Consider the following 13603-nt stretch of genomic DNA (forward strand, 5'->3'; position numbering starts at 1 on the left):
CAATATACTTAGTGGAATAAGCCAGTCCTAAAAAATCAAATGCCATATATCCTCTCTGATCTGTGTTGATGAATAGACCACCTAAAAGGTAATCTATAGAAGTAAAATCGACATTTTGAGATTCGATGACTTTGAACAGCCCTTGTCTCATCTGTTGAGGAACAGGTTTTTTTTATATATATATATTATTTGTTAAACTCTGTATTTAGTGTAGGGTTAATCTTTTGTGTATAAAGTTAACTGAAAATAGATCTTAATAAAAAACAAGAATGGGAATATGAGAGGGAGGAGAAAGTGAGGAGGGAGTACAGATGGGAGGGAGGGTAGGATGGGAAGAATCACCATGTTCCTGAATTTGTATTTATGAAATGCATGAAGTTGGTATACCTTAAATAAAAGGTCTCTGGGGAAAAAGAAGAATCTGGAGGTCACCAGCCAGCAGGATCCTCTTCCTTGGTCCTGTCAATCTTTTCCCTAGGTTTTAACTGATTGGATAAGCCCAACCACATTGTATTGGATAACCTATTTAATTCATAGTCTGACAATTTCAATATTAATATTTTATATTAACTATCTTCATAATTAATCTTAACTATCTTTATATCAACATCCAGACACATTTGAGCAAACATCTGGGTGTTGTGACCTGACCAAGTTGACACAGAGAATTACCCATTGCAGTTATCTTAACTATGCCTGATATTCTCTGAGAGCTTCCATTCCATTTTATTCTACTCTTTTTAATTTTTTTAAATGCTGGTTACAAAGTACTAGACTGATTTCTGGCCCACTCTAGAGATGCAGCCTGGAGGTTTAAGAACTACTTTCCTAGAAGTTTTTCTAAGAGGTCCTTGCAGATTGCCTTATGTAATAATGTGAAAGGGGAGCAGCAGATATGTCTCCTTGCACCCAAGAAGGGAGTTTTAGGGACCCAGATGCAACATGAAGAGTGTGTCCCTTGAGCCTGAGCATGGTGGGGATACAGTTACCAAAGTTAACAGACATGAAGAGGATTAATGTTCAGGAAGTGACCAGCATGAACTCAGAACTGGACACTACACAGGAAATAAGCAAACCTTAGAGCACAGGGCAGAGGTAGCAGATGACACCAAGGACAGCATGACCCTGACAGCTTAGCGCCAGGGAACAGTTCTCAGCTCATACAGTTCCACATAAAGAAAAATAGCACTGCTGAAATGATAGTAGAATGGGAACCTGACACACAAGTCATTCAATTGACTATTGCTGCATAAAAATACACCATGAACTAGCGGCTTAAGATGACATAAACCCTTTCTATTTCACCCCACATGTTGCTAGAGATTGGTATGTTTTCATTCATGTTGCTCATGTAGTTGCACTCAGATAGCAGCTGGGGCTGGACATGTCTGGAGACTGGTTACCCTCACATGCCTGGTGCCTGGACTGGAAGAGTCCAACAGCTGGGGCCTGGAACAGCTGAGCCATCTTGGGCGTCAGATACCCTCATGTGGCCTCTGCAGTCCTGATGGCTGTAGAGAGACAGCCAGGCAGAAGTCACAAAGCCTGTCCAGACTCATGAGTAGGACAGACTCCACTTAGTGGAGGAGGGTCAAACCATCGCATCAGAATCACTGTTGAAGACATTTTAAGCAAATAAACTCTGTACCAAAAAGTGTACTTGGAAGAAAAATGCCTCCTTTGCAAATCCAAGTTGACGCACTGATATTTACATCTGCCATACTAGTTATCATGAGGCCAATGCATTGCACAGAAGCTAAGCACCACTGGTGCAGCCTAATGTCTGAGAAAACTAAGGCACAAACAGGGTCTGTGATAGCACAGTGACAGTTGGTTCCCACAGCCAGACAATATCAGAGCCAGGCCAAACCCCAAGCCTCTCAGACCCAGCTTAGTTTCCTTTTCAGTCTTGCTCACTCTGGTCTTCTCAAGTCCTTCACTGACTCGTTTCTTAAACAGAGAAGCGGGGGCAGGGATACATGGAGTGCTCATTCTCAGAGCCTAGCGCAGTGGAGGCACCATCAACAAGCACCATGTTGCACCCAGATAATGAATGAAAAGCACCACAACATTTCCCAGATGGCAAAGCCTTCCCCACAATCCCGTTCTTAATATGCCCAGGGACCCAGCAAGCAGGACGGACACAAGCCATAGCCAGCTGCTACAACAGCACCAGAGTGTCTCAACTGGACACCATCCTCACCTCCTCCCTGAGCCAAGCTAGAAGACATTTTCTTCTGTTTAAATTCAAGAGTGCATTCAAGCATTCATAGCTTTGGGCTAGAAACTTCAGGTTGCAAATCCATTTGTTCTAGGGGAAAATAAAATGTGCTTTTCTATGTGCTGGCAAAAAGAAGTTGAAGTTACTCAAATACTTTGTAGAAGTTAAATCACTTCTGCTGAGGGAAAATGATGAGTCAATAGAAACTAAATCATGATCAGATGGATTAAATTTTTCTCAATAAAGTGCTTTCTTAGAGGAAGGGCTGAGTGTTTAGAAGAATTGGTTTCCAGTAGATTTTATATTAACAATCATCACTTTTCTCTACTTAACACTTATCCAGCCAGTTGTTATGGAAATAGGGGATGTGGTCCCAAATGCAATAGTGTAATTTCACAGAAAGATTAACCAAAAGGGCAGGAAAAACATAGTTAAAATATAGCACTTCAGTATTCTGTTAAGTACAAGAAAGAAAACCGTGTGCAGGAAAGAATTTTCACTGGCATCTTATATTTCTAAGGCTTTGGTTCTGGAAGATTCCTCTCCCTTCTGGATGGCATTTAATTGAACAACACAATACAGACACCCATCATAGTAGAGCTAGATAAGCTCTTAGAAAAAAGATTTTGTCCAAATGCTTAATTTTACGGATGATGATGTTGAAGCCTTGAGAGAAGTAACTCACTCACTCCTATAGCTGGTAGAGTCAGGATTAGCATTCAGGACTTGTGGTCAGACTGTCAGCATTACCACTCACCCACACCTCTTAGAAGCATTTTTAGCAAAGGCATGGACCTTAGTTAGATACTAGAGACTTCCAGAGGAAGAAGGGATTCTCAGAGACATCTACTCTTTGCCTCATAGCATTCAGCTCCTCTGCTGGAAACAGATTCTGTCTGAAGATCTCTCCTGTTCTCCCTCTCCAGTCCACCAGGCTACATGGGGTAATACTTACTAGCCTGAGTAAGTAATGCAGCACGTGACTCAAATTCGGCCAATCACCACAGTTTAACCAATTGCACTGTGATTGGCTCCTGCAGGGGTACATTATCCAATCAGAACCAATGAAAAATAGATTCTTGCTTTTTGCTTTCAATTGAGAAACAGTGCAATTCTCTTCCTTCTTCAAGAGTCTACTTAATCACCTAGGCCAGTTTGTGCTGGGTTTTCTACAGCTTGTAATTATGAGTTCTAAATAACATAACAGCCTAAAGATAATTAGACCTATTTCTTATTATAAATGAAAGACAAAACAAAGCAAATAAAACCTGAAGGCAGAAAATTGAAGCAATTTGTGCAATATCAGAGAACGTAAGTGGCAAAGTCACATTAAATCTCAACTCCCTAAACCCCATGTTTACTGTTCCTCTGCTCAAAATTATTCAATAGGAGTGAAGCCTCATCGAGGGACAGAACCCTCAGAGAACCGCCAGGAACAGAACTTTCTCTCCAGGTACCCAAGGTAGAAGAAGGACGGTGCAGAGGCAAACCCCGGGACACAGCTGCATGACAAGTCACAGAACTGAGTCAGGAAGTGAAAACTGAGACTGACGTTGAGCGATGGAGGCACACATCGGAGGAGAAAAGCCACACACTGATTGTTAACGAGAGAGGAACACATGATCTGGGGTCAGGACTTGCAGGAGGAGAAGAGAAGTTTGGATACATAGGGACATCTGAGGATTCTTGTCATCGGTCATATATTGTTGAAGGCATCTGGTGGTTTTGAAGTTAGCAATAACATGTCTAATTTCTATTCCTTGTCTTTCTCCATTGGGCTGATCCAAAGTTCTGAATGAGGGCAGATACACTGAGTGATTCTGAGACCAGGGTTCTAATCCCACCTCCACTGCAGACCATTTGGGAGGCCTTGGCCTTGGGGAATGCCAACAATGGACTCCAGCAAGCCCTTTGATTTTGTGTTCACTCAGGCACAGCCTCCAATGGGAGCTTCGGGTGATTTCTCTGAAGATGGATGATGACCAAGGTGATATATGATGAAGGATGAGTATGCATACATGAAGGCAGATGATAGATACACAGACACACGCATGTGTTTTCACACACACACACGAGTATTTCAACACACTGTTGGTTGTGTATTTACTTTACAACCTTAACCACTAAAATCCCTATACGGTTCTCTCAGAGCCTGGCAGTTAAAGGCACTGTCATGGCTTGACACATAAGGCTATACAATGGTCTCTGGTACATATGGATGGATGCAAAAGAAATAAGCAAGTATCCCAAGCCCCGAAAATGAGATTGTTGCAGCAATTAGCCTACCCAGACTAACACAGGGGAAAAGCAGATAACAGTCCAGTCAGACATACCCACCACTTAAATCCTGGCATCAGTGGGTGACAGAGGAGGCCCCTGCCTCAGTACCTGGTGTGTAAAAATCAGTGCAATGCCATGTGAAAACCCTGGGGTCTGAAAAGCAGTGACAGGCAGGCAGGCCTTAGCAGGATCCTCGGGCTTCCATGCAGGAGAAGCCCTAGCTGAGCAGCAGAGTCTCTGGCCTCTGCCCTTTGCCCATACAATCTGAGCTTTCTCCCTGGGGAGAAGACAGGTGGGGTGACACCTCCCAGGCACACTCTCCCGCATTTCCCACAGACCTCGCTGGGGCCACTGACTGCAACTCCCCAGGAGCCAGAGCTCAGCCCTCAGTCTGTACTGAGCTCTCGGTGCAGTGACACGGAGAGGACACACTCTCATCCAAGGCTCCTGTTCAAAACCAACGCCAGCATCACAGTGGCTGCCTGTGCGGTGGGGGCCAGTGATGACCAGGGCTTCAGCAGCTCCAGGGCCTAGTGATGGTCAGGGGATTCTCACACCACCACCAGGCCATTGGCCATCCCCACAAAAGATGTTATCTCTTGTTGACGGCACATCGCTGCCAAACACAGCACTGGTCATCCCAGTAATCTGATGCCCCAAGAGGCACCATCACCTGCATTTCACCCATGGGTAAATTGGGGTTTGGGGAGAAGTGCTCTGCGCAAGACCAGGAGTTAGGGAACGACCAAGCTGCATTTTCTGTCAAATCCTGCTTCCCCTTTCTCTGCTGTCTCCTACACACAGTGGAAAAACACAAAAGGCTGGATAAAGCAAGAATTTATGAGGTCAGGAAACTTAAAATCAGACATTCACCTTAATTTTCTAAATATTGATCTAATTAGTTTATGCATCTAAACAGATAATCATTAATTTGTGTAAATGGGTGTCTAATATTCTCTCCAATACTCCCTCTGTGCTATGTACTGAGCAGGTGTTGAAAAACATTTTGATGAAGGATTAAATGAATGCACAACATGTGCTTTGATACTGTTTTCTTGTGTTGACAGTTTCTCTCTCTCCTCTCTCTCTCTCCCTCTCCATTCTAATACACAACCAGCAAGATTTCGCTGTCCTACAATCTTTGCTCCTCCACCTCTGGCGTGTCATCTACCCTCTATCCAGTCTCCCTCCTCCAGCAGCCACAACAAAACAGTCCATCTCAGAAATCGTTCCCAGCAGCCAGGATCCTCAGGACCCTAAGGCCTCCCACTTCATCTTCCATGCAGCCTTCTCCCTGAGGGCGATCACACTGCGGATCACCCCTGATAAAAGAAAAATAACCAACATTATGTAACGCTTTACAATTCCCCAAGCAATTTCCCACAAGGTTAAGACATTTGATTGTCACAGTAACCTTGAGAGCAAGACAAGAAAGTTGTTCTTAACTCCTGTCTCAAATGAGAAAACTGATGCTCAGAAGAGCCACGTGATTTGCTTAAGATCATGAAGCCAGATTTGCACGATTTTCTCTCTCCGAGCTCCACGCCTTTAGCACCAAACAATGCTGCAACTTCCCGCCTGTTGATTTCTGAGGCAGTATAGGAGGCGACCCCAGCCCACAACCCCCAGATACCAGATCTGCCACCTACTGCTACCAGCATCCACTGCAGCAAACAACCAGTTGGACTCACAGTGGGGGATCATCTCAACCTTCCTCTTCCAGGCAACAAGCTGGTCACAGGGGCAGGTGAAGAGACACATGGGAGCTGACTGCCAGAGAGGAGCCTGTATGGACGATGTGGACAGTGCACCTGCAGAGACGGAAGAGCAACCCCGAGACTCATGCCTCCCCCAGGAGTCCAGAGAGAAGCTCTGACACTTCAACACTGTGGCACACGCATGGGTGCTGAAGCCCAGCTCTGCTGTCCCTGCCACCTCTACTGAATTTTCACCTCCCAGAAATTCTCAAATGGCGAAGAGAATATTACTCCAGGATATTTTTCAGCAGAGTAAGGACTTAAACCTCAACAATGCAAGTTACCATCAATATTTATAATTTATGTAACTATATCCATAACATACATTCATGTGATAATAAATGTGATAATTGTATATCATAGATAAGACATGGTTCAAACAAGAAAACTACCTAGGGCAGCTTTTCAACCATTTACTCCTTTTGGTAGCACCACACAAGCATCCCATGTCGGTCCTGCTTTATCCCTCCTGAAAACTTTCATAACTGATGGGGAAAAGGAGCTCATCCAACATCATTCTTCAGCGTGAAGGGAGTTGATTAAAATTTGCTTGTCCAAGCACTAGCTGATGCCCTTCAGTCCTGCTGTGATGGCAAAAGGATCATCAGGGAAACCATGGCTTGCTTCAGCAAATCCTCAGTGCATGGCATCCCCAGCTTCAAGGAGTAAATCACTTGGCGATCTTGGGGAGAGACAATTGTGAGGCCCAGACTTACAGAATAACCAGACCAGGGAATCCTCACCTTTACTGAAATTTTCTTTACTGAAAGGCAGAGTTACAGAGAGTGAGAAGGAGAGAGAAAGAGAGAAGGAGAGATAGAGTGAACTGTTGGTTCACTCCCCAAATGACCACAACGACCAGGGTTGGGCCAGGCAGAAACCAGGAGTCAAGAGTTTCAACCAGGTCTCCTGCATGGGTGCAGGGTCCCAGGGACTTAGGCCATCCTCCATTGCTTTCCCAGGGCATTAGCAGGGAGCTGGATTGGAATTAGAGCAGCCAGAGCTCGAACCGGCGCCCATATGGGATGCTGGCACAACAGGCTGTGGCTTAACCCACTGTGCCACAATGCCGGCCCCTCTACTGAAATCTTAACCACAAATGGTCCTGGCTTTTGTCAACTAGTTGCCAAAATTTCTACAAGTGGAGATGTTTCAGCATGGAGAACTAGAGTACCTAGAAGGACTCTGTGGGGAAAACAAATCTTGTGGCCACATTGTGTTTGCTGCACAAATGTTAGCAAGACTTGACGTTGATAGTGTGATGATTAATTTGATGTGCCACCTTGCCTGGGCCAAGAATGCTAAGATGCCTGGTAAAATATGACTTCTGTGTGCATCTGTGAGGGGCTTCAAGAAGAGATTAGCACTTGAGTTGGTAGACTTAGCAGAGAAAACTTGCCCTCACCAAGATGGGAGAGAGTGGCATCACACAGGTCTTCCAGAATCTGAGAAGCAGCGGGGAAAGGATGGGGTTGCTCTCTCTTCTTGAGCTGGGACCTTCATCCTTGCCCACCCCTGAACGTCAGAGCTCCTGGTTTGCAGGCCTTTGCACTCCACAGTGTATACCACTGGCTGTTCTGGTTACCAGAAGTTCAGACTCGAACTATACCATTCCATAAGCTTCTTTCCTATTCTCAGAGGGAAGACAGTGGGATGTCTTGGCCTCCATAATTATGTGAGCCAATTCCCATAATAAGTCTTCCAGTCAGGACTAGCCTTGTTAAATTTAACTAGCAGGTTAAATTGCCGTTTGGGATGCCCACATCCCATATTGAAGCACTGGTCCAACTCCCAGGTACTCCATGCTTTCCATTCAGCTTCCTGATGATGTGCCTGGGAGGAAGTACTTGATGGTCCAGTACTTAGGTTCCGGTCACTCACATGGGAAAACCCAATGGAATTCCTGGCTCTTTGCTTCAGCCTGGGCTGGTCCTTAGTGTTGCAGACATTTGGGAAGAGAACCAGTAAGTGAAAGAGCTGTTCTTTCTGTCACTTTGCTTTAAAATAAATATTTTTAAAAATTTAAAATACCTGTATATATATGTATGTATTTTTATGTTATCTCTTCTATTTCTCTAGAGAGCTTGGCTAATATGGATAGCTAAGGGGAAAACACTACTGGGAAATTGGAAACTCTGCTGCTTTAAGCAACTTAATTATCTGAGCGAAAGTGCTCATTGTCTTGAAAGAATAGACATAATTTCTATTGATAGAAATGGGGATTTTTCTGGACTTGTAGGAAGAATTGGAGAATCTATTTATTCAAAAAATATGCATTTCATGTATATATTTAGTGATTTCCCTTTTTTAGACAGTGTGTTCAATTTTGAGAACAGATAAAGAATGAGATCTATTTCAAATCATCAAAAAGCTTATGTTTCAGAGATAGACATGCAAAAGAGTAGTAGGAGAAAACTATGGCAAGTTGTGTCTTCCAAAGATGGCTGTGCCTTCACCTCCCACCCCACATGAGCCTCTAGAACCTTGCAGCTTCCCCCACCAAGAGGCAGAGCTGACTCCCCTGCCCTTAGGTCTGAGCAGGCTGGGTGACTCTCTGCTAGCTGAGACCATGCAGCAGCAATGACAGCAGGTGATCACTAAGGCACAGTCCTAAAAGCAAGTGGTTTCTAGCTTACCTTCTGGAAGACTCAACTCTGAAGAGTTCAGCTGCATAGAAGCAGTCCAACTGCCCTGAGGACGTCCTGCTATGAGGAAGCCCAAACCAGCCCATGCAGAGAGACTGCGTGGACAGGCTCCAAGACAGGATTCAAAGAGAAAGATGCTTGGCCAGCAGACACTCCGCTCTCCCAAGCTCTCCCAACTGTAACCACTATTTAACTACTGAAGACCCTAAGCTAGCTGCATAGCCACAGCCTTCCTGAATCCCTGACCCACAGAAACCAAGACAGACAAGATACAGAGCTCCACTTGTGTGGTGATTTGTAATGCAGCCATCATAAGTAGAATGATGGCAGTGAAGTGGAACCTTATTGCTGTGTCTACCAGTCTTTACTATGTGGGACCCAGTGTCTGACATGTGGTGCATATTCAATAAATAGTAGTTGAATTTTATTGACTAGAGAGCTGTTGGGTACACTGGTAGCATAAAGGAATTATGATTCACGGGTAAGTAGGAAATGCTTCACAGAGGGGTTGGCGAATCGGATGTATCTCAGGATAAATCATTAGATTTCAATGAAACAAGGAATTGGAAGGGAACACTGGGCTGAAGAACAGCATTTGCAAGGTGCAGAGGTATGAGACAGCTTGGAGCTTTGGAGCAGCATGAATAGTTTAATAGGGCGCATAGAGTAAAGGGTGGGAAATGTGGCTAGACAGGCAGGCAGAGCCTGACCAGGAGAAACCTTGGATGCTCACCCAGGAAGGTAACTATGCCAGAAAGCCACTTCCCTCTGCTCATTCCAGCTAGGCCTCCCCTGATGTCTCCTGGTATTTCCATGCCACTAGTGGGCACATGGGTCTTTTCTCTTGATCTTATGAAAAAGACAGAGTGAGACCTCATTGAAGCAACTCAACTCCACATACACTTTGCAGAACCCAACCTGTTCCTCCTCAAGCTAGGTGCAGTGTTTTCCTGGGCACGGGGCACAGATCCCATCAGATCCTGAATCTCCAAGATTCCCTGGGCTTGGAAGGAAAACCTCACCTCCCAGAGACAGAGAAAAGGGAAGCAAACTCAAGGTTGCATCGGCATGAACACTGTTTATTTACTTTCCATGTAATTTTTCCCCCTAGCTCTAAAGAATTCTTACTTACTCTCATGAATGATAACTCGGAGCTCCAATCGGATTTTCTAACAAGCTAGGCCTTACACTTTGAAATTGAAAGCCATGAGTTAACTCCCTCGTTATTCATCTTCTGCAGTGACATTCTTGAGATCACACCTCTGCCAGGACAGACCAGACTGTAGTGACACAGATCTCAACATTCAGTGGCTTAACATACTAAATGTCCATTTCATTCCAGCTGTCCAACGTGTGGGCTGCTCTGCTTCTCTATACACTCAGAACCCAATGCAACGTCTCCACTTGTGCTCAGTACTCGGAGAGAACTGAAGGTGCTGGAATGTTCACTAGCTTGTAAAGAGTCTGCCCAGAGCAGACTCCTGTCCCAGCTGAGGTTGATGGGAGGGGCCTGCTGCTGCAGAGGCTACAGGGAGACATCCAGGGGGAGAACCCCTTGGCTGCTGTCTCGGCACTGAGGGGGCTGAAGGGAAGCGAGATGCAGAGGAAGAAAAGGGAAAACAAGAACAGGAGTCTGAGGACAAACGAGGATAAAGATGTGGGTCCCAACAAACAGAGGGAAAGAAGGATGCTGACAAGAATGAGGACGACCCAGGAAAAGTGCGTCCATCGGGATGGGCTCGGCCGAAAAAGGCCATTGCATTTGTCAGAAAGCCTGACAGCATGGCAATGAAGAGCATGGAAAGTTCCACAAAGGCTTGACCTAGGACGACCTCCTATGCACAAAGCGCTTTTCACTTGAAGGAGAAATCAGAATTCAGAGCTCCCATTTCTGCCCCCCCAGAAATGCCCATTTGGGCTTATTTGAAAACAGAAAAAAGAATCACAGCATTAAGTTGTGTGGCTGCTGAGTTTTCGTTATGAATAACTAAGAGAGACCAGTCCCTCAATATCTCGATCTGTTTGAGGAGTGGAGAACTCTCCCTCCAAATATTTCTATAGCATCTTACAATAAAGCAATATTCTGAAAATTATCAAAAAGAATTTGCGGGGCCAGGGCTGAGGCTCACTTGGTTAACCCTCCACCTGTGGTGTCGGGTTCTGGTCCCAGTTGTTCCTCTTCCAGTCCAGCTCTCTGCTGTGGCTCGGGAGGTCAGTGGAGGATGGCCCAAGTGCCTGGGCCCCTGCACCCACATGGGAGACCAGGAAGATGCCCCTGGCTCCTGGCTTCGGGTCAGTGCAGCGCTGGCCGTAGCGGCCATTTGGGGAGTGAACCAACAGAAGGAAGACCTTTCTCTCTGTCTCTCTCACTGCCTATGACTCTGTCAAAAAAAAAAAAAAAAGATCCAAAATTGTTTAGAACTCTTCACTGAACTCGCAGGGGATAAAGATAAGTACAGGGAGCAGGCCTCAGAGTGCCTGAGTTCAGTGCTCAGCTCTATCTCCTGACTCCAGGTTCTTGGCAATGCAGACCCTGGAAGGCAGCAGAACTGGCACAGTAATTGGGTTCCTGCCAATCACATAGAAGACCTGGATAGTGTTCCTGGGTGTTGGCTTTGATTCTGGATCAGCCCCAGCCCTAGCTGGGGAGTAACCCAATGAATAAGAGCATATACTCAGTCTCTCTCACTCTTTCTCTCTCAAACAAATGCATCATTTTTAAAAAACACAATTACAAAAAGTTTTATGAGCAGTTCCCCAGAAATATAAAGATTGGAATGCACAGAGACCCTCAAAATCAAAACAAGCTTTCAGAGTCGTTTCCTCTGCTTCTGGTGAGAAGATGGTTTCTAGCAAGGACAACCGCACCAGCATGAAAAACTGGATCACTGGCGAGGTCAAGGACCAGGAAGCCAACCCAGCCTTTGTGGAATGTCTTTGGAAGCATGGTGTTATGGTTTGAATAGGGTAGGACTTCTAGAGTCACGGAGACTGTTAAATCCCTAGGTCATAGGTCGATGGTGCTAAGAGGGTGGAACCCTTTCCCAAATGTGGAGATCAGGAGGTGGTCTGGTGGGATATCCTGAGGTCATTGGGACCATGCCCTTGCCATGTGGCTATACAAGCTGAGTTGGCCCAGCTGCTCCCTCTGTTTGCTGGCTCACATGTGATCTCTCCTCTGCATACACGCCACAATTGCCATCTTCCAGCCTCACCAACTGGCTGACCCAATGAGGCTCACCTGATCTTAGATTGTGAACCTCCAAAATCATGGGACAAAACAAACTTTATGCCTTCATAAATAGCTTTTATCTGGTATTTTGTTGTAGAAACAAAAATCTAGTAACACATAGCTTAGAAATGATCTATATGATTCAGCCTATGAATGGGCACAGAGTCTAACAGCTGAAGAAATCTAAAGGGAAGACTCTAATGTTGGTCACCTACAAGGGCTTGCAACTCAAGAAAGAAGAAAAAAAAGAAATGAGAAAGAAAAACAAGTATGGAAAACTCTGCAAAATCCTGAAAGACAACAGTCTAAATTAAAGGTTGGTGTGTCATGCCCGTGCTGCAGGGTCACAAGCACACGGAGCTGGACAGCAAACATGGAATGAATGAGAACGGGCCAAGCCCTTAGAGCATCTAAGGGTGAGATGGCAGCAAGGAAACACCTGGAGATAAACCCTCACCGCTCTGATACTGAAACCTTAAGGCACAGACAATGGCTGACAAGCACAGTTCTGTCAAGGTTCTGGTGGTCCTGCTCTACGGAACCCTGCTCCTGTTTTCTGGATTTCACCGGGTGGATTCCCAGACACACGCTAACAGGATCTACAGGATGGTCCAACATGGTCTGGTTAAAGAAGATGATCTGTCACTGATGATACAAGGCTGTCGCACTGGGAGAACATCTCCCCGGGAGGAGATGACAGCACATACATCACACATGGAGAAATCGACCAAGCTCTGCCTCACGGGGGACCTGTACACGTGCTCAACACTTCATCCGCGTTCCCTCTGATGACATACTTCCAAGAATTGCCTCCTTTATTTTGCTACCATTTTTAGAATCCATATGGCATCATAACTACATGAAGGGGGAGATAGTATTGCTTTCTATGTCTAAGCTTGAGCCTGTGATACTTCGGGCACTGGGGAGAACTAGCAATGCTATTCCACTTTAGCACTGGCTTGTTTTGGCAGCTCAGCTCAAGGTAGGATGTCTACAATCTAATGTGAACTAGGTAGTCTAAAGGGTTTAGCTATTCAGCTAGAAGCCTTATTGGCCCAAAGCTTTGACACTGGAGTATTCTGAGGTACCTCTTAACACTTAAAAGAAAAAAACATTTGCTTAAATGGTGTCATTTTCATTTTTCTAGAACCTAATTCTCAAACTTCCCAAGCCCTATAGTTACCAATTCTACACGTACCTCTAGAAATAAATATGGCAAATTGAGCCGAATGCATGGGAGGAATTTTCCACATGGCTTGTTTTCCAAAGAAAGCATTATTTAAAGGAACAAAATTAGAAGGCTCCCTAGGTGTATCGTGAAGCCATTTTAAAGTAGGTCAGAATCGGTCTTGTCAATGGAAATGTAGTGCCGGCGTCACATTCTGCCTTAAAAGGCTGTTACAAATACAGATCGGTTTAAAAGAAAAATAAAAAGCCTTTAAAAAGTGATTTCAAAAGACTTTAAGCA

At 45.0% G+C, this 13603-nt stretch overlaps 1 pseudogene; it reads left to right on the forward strand.

Moving 5' to 3' along the window:
* LOC133752201 (heat shock protein HSP 90-alpha-like) overlaps window positions 1-12924 on the forward strand; it is a 34531-nt pseudogene extending 21607 nt beyond the window's left edge.
* Window positions 12925-13603: the final 679 nt, after the last annotated feature.

Source organism: Lepus europaeus, chromosome 2 (genome assembly GCF_033115175.1).
Source record: "Lepus europaeus isolate LE1 chromosome 2, mLepTim1.pri, whole genome shotgun sequence".
Lineage (NCBI taxonomy): Eukaryota > Metazoa > Chordata > Mammalia > Lagomorpha > Leporidae > Lepus > Lepus europaeus.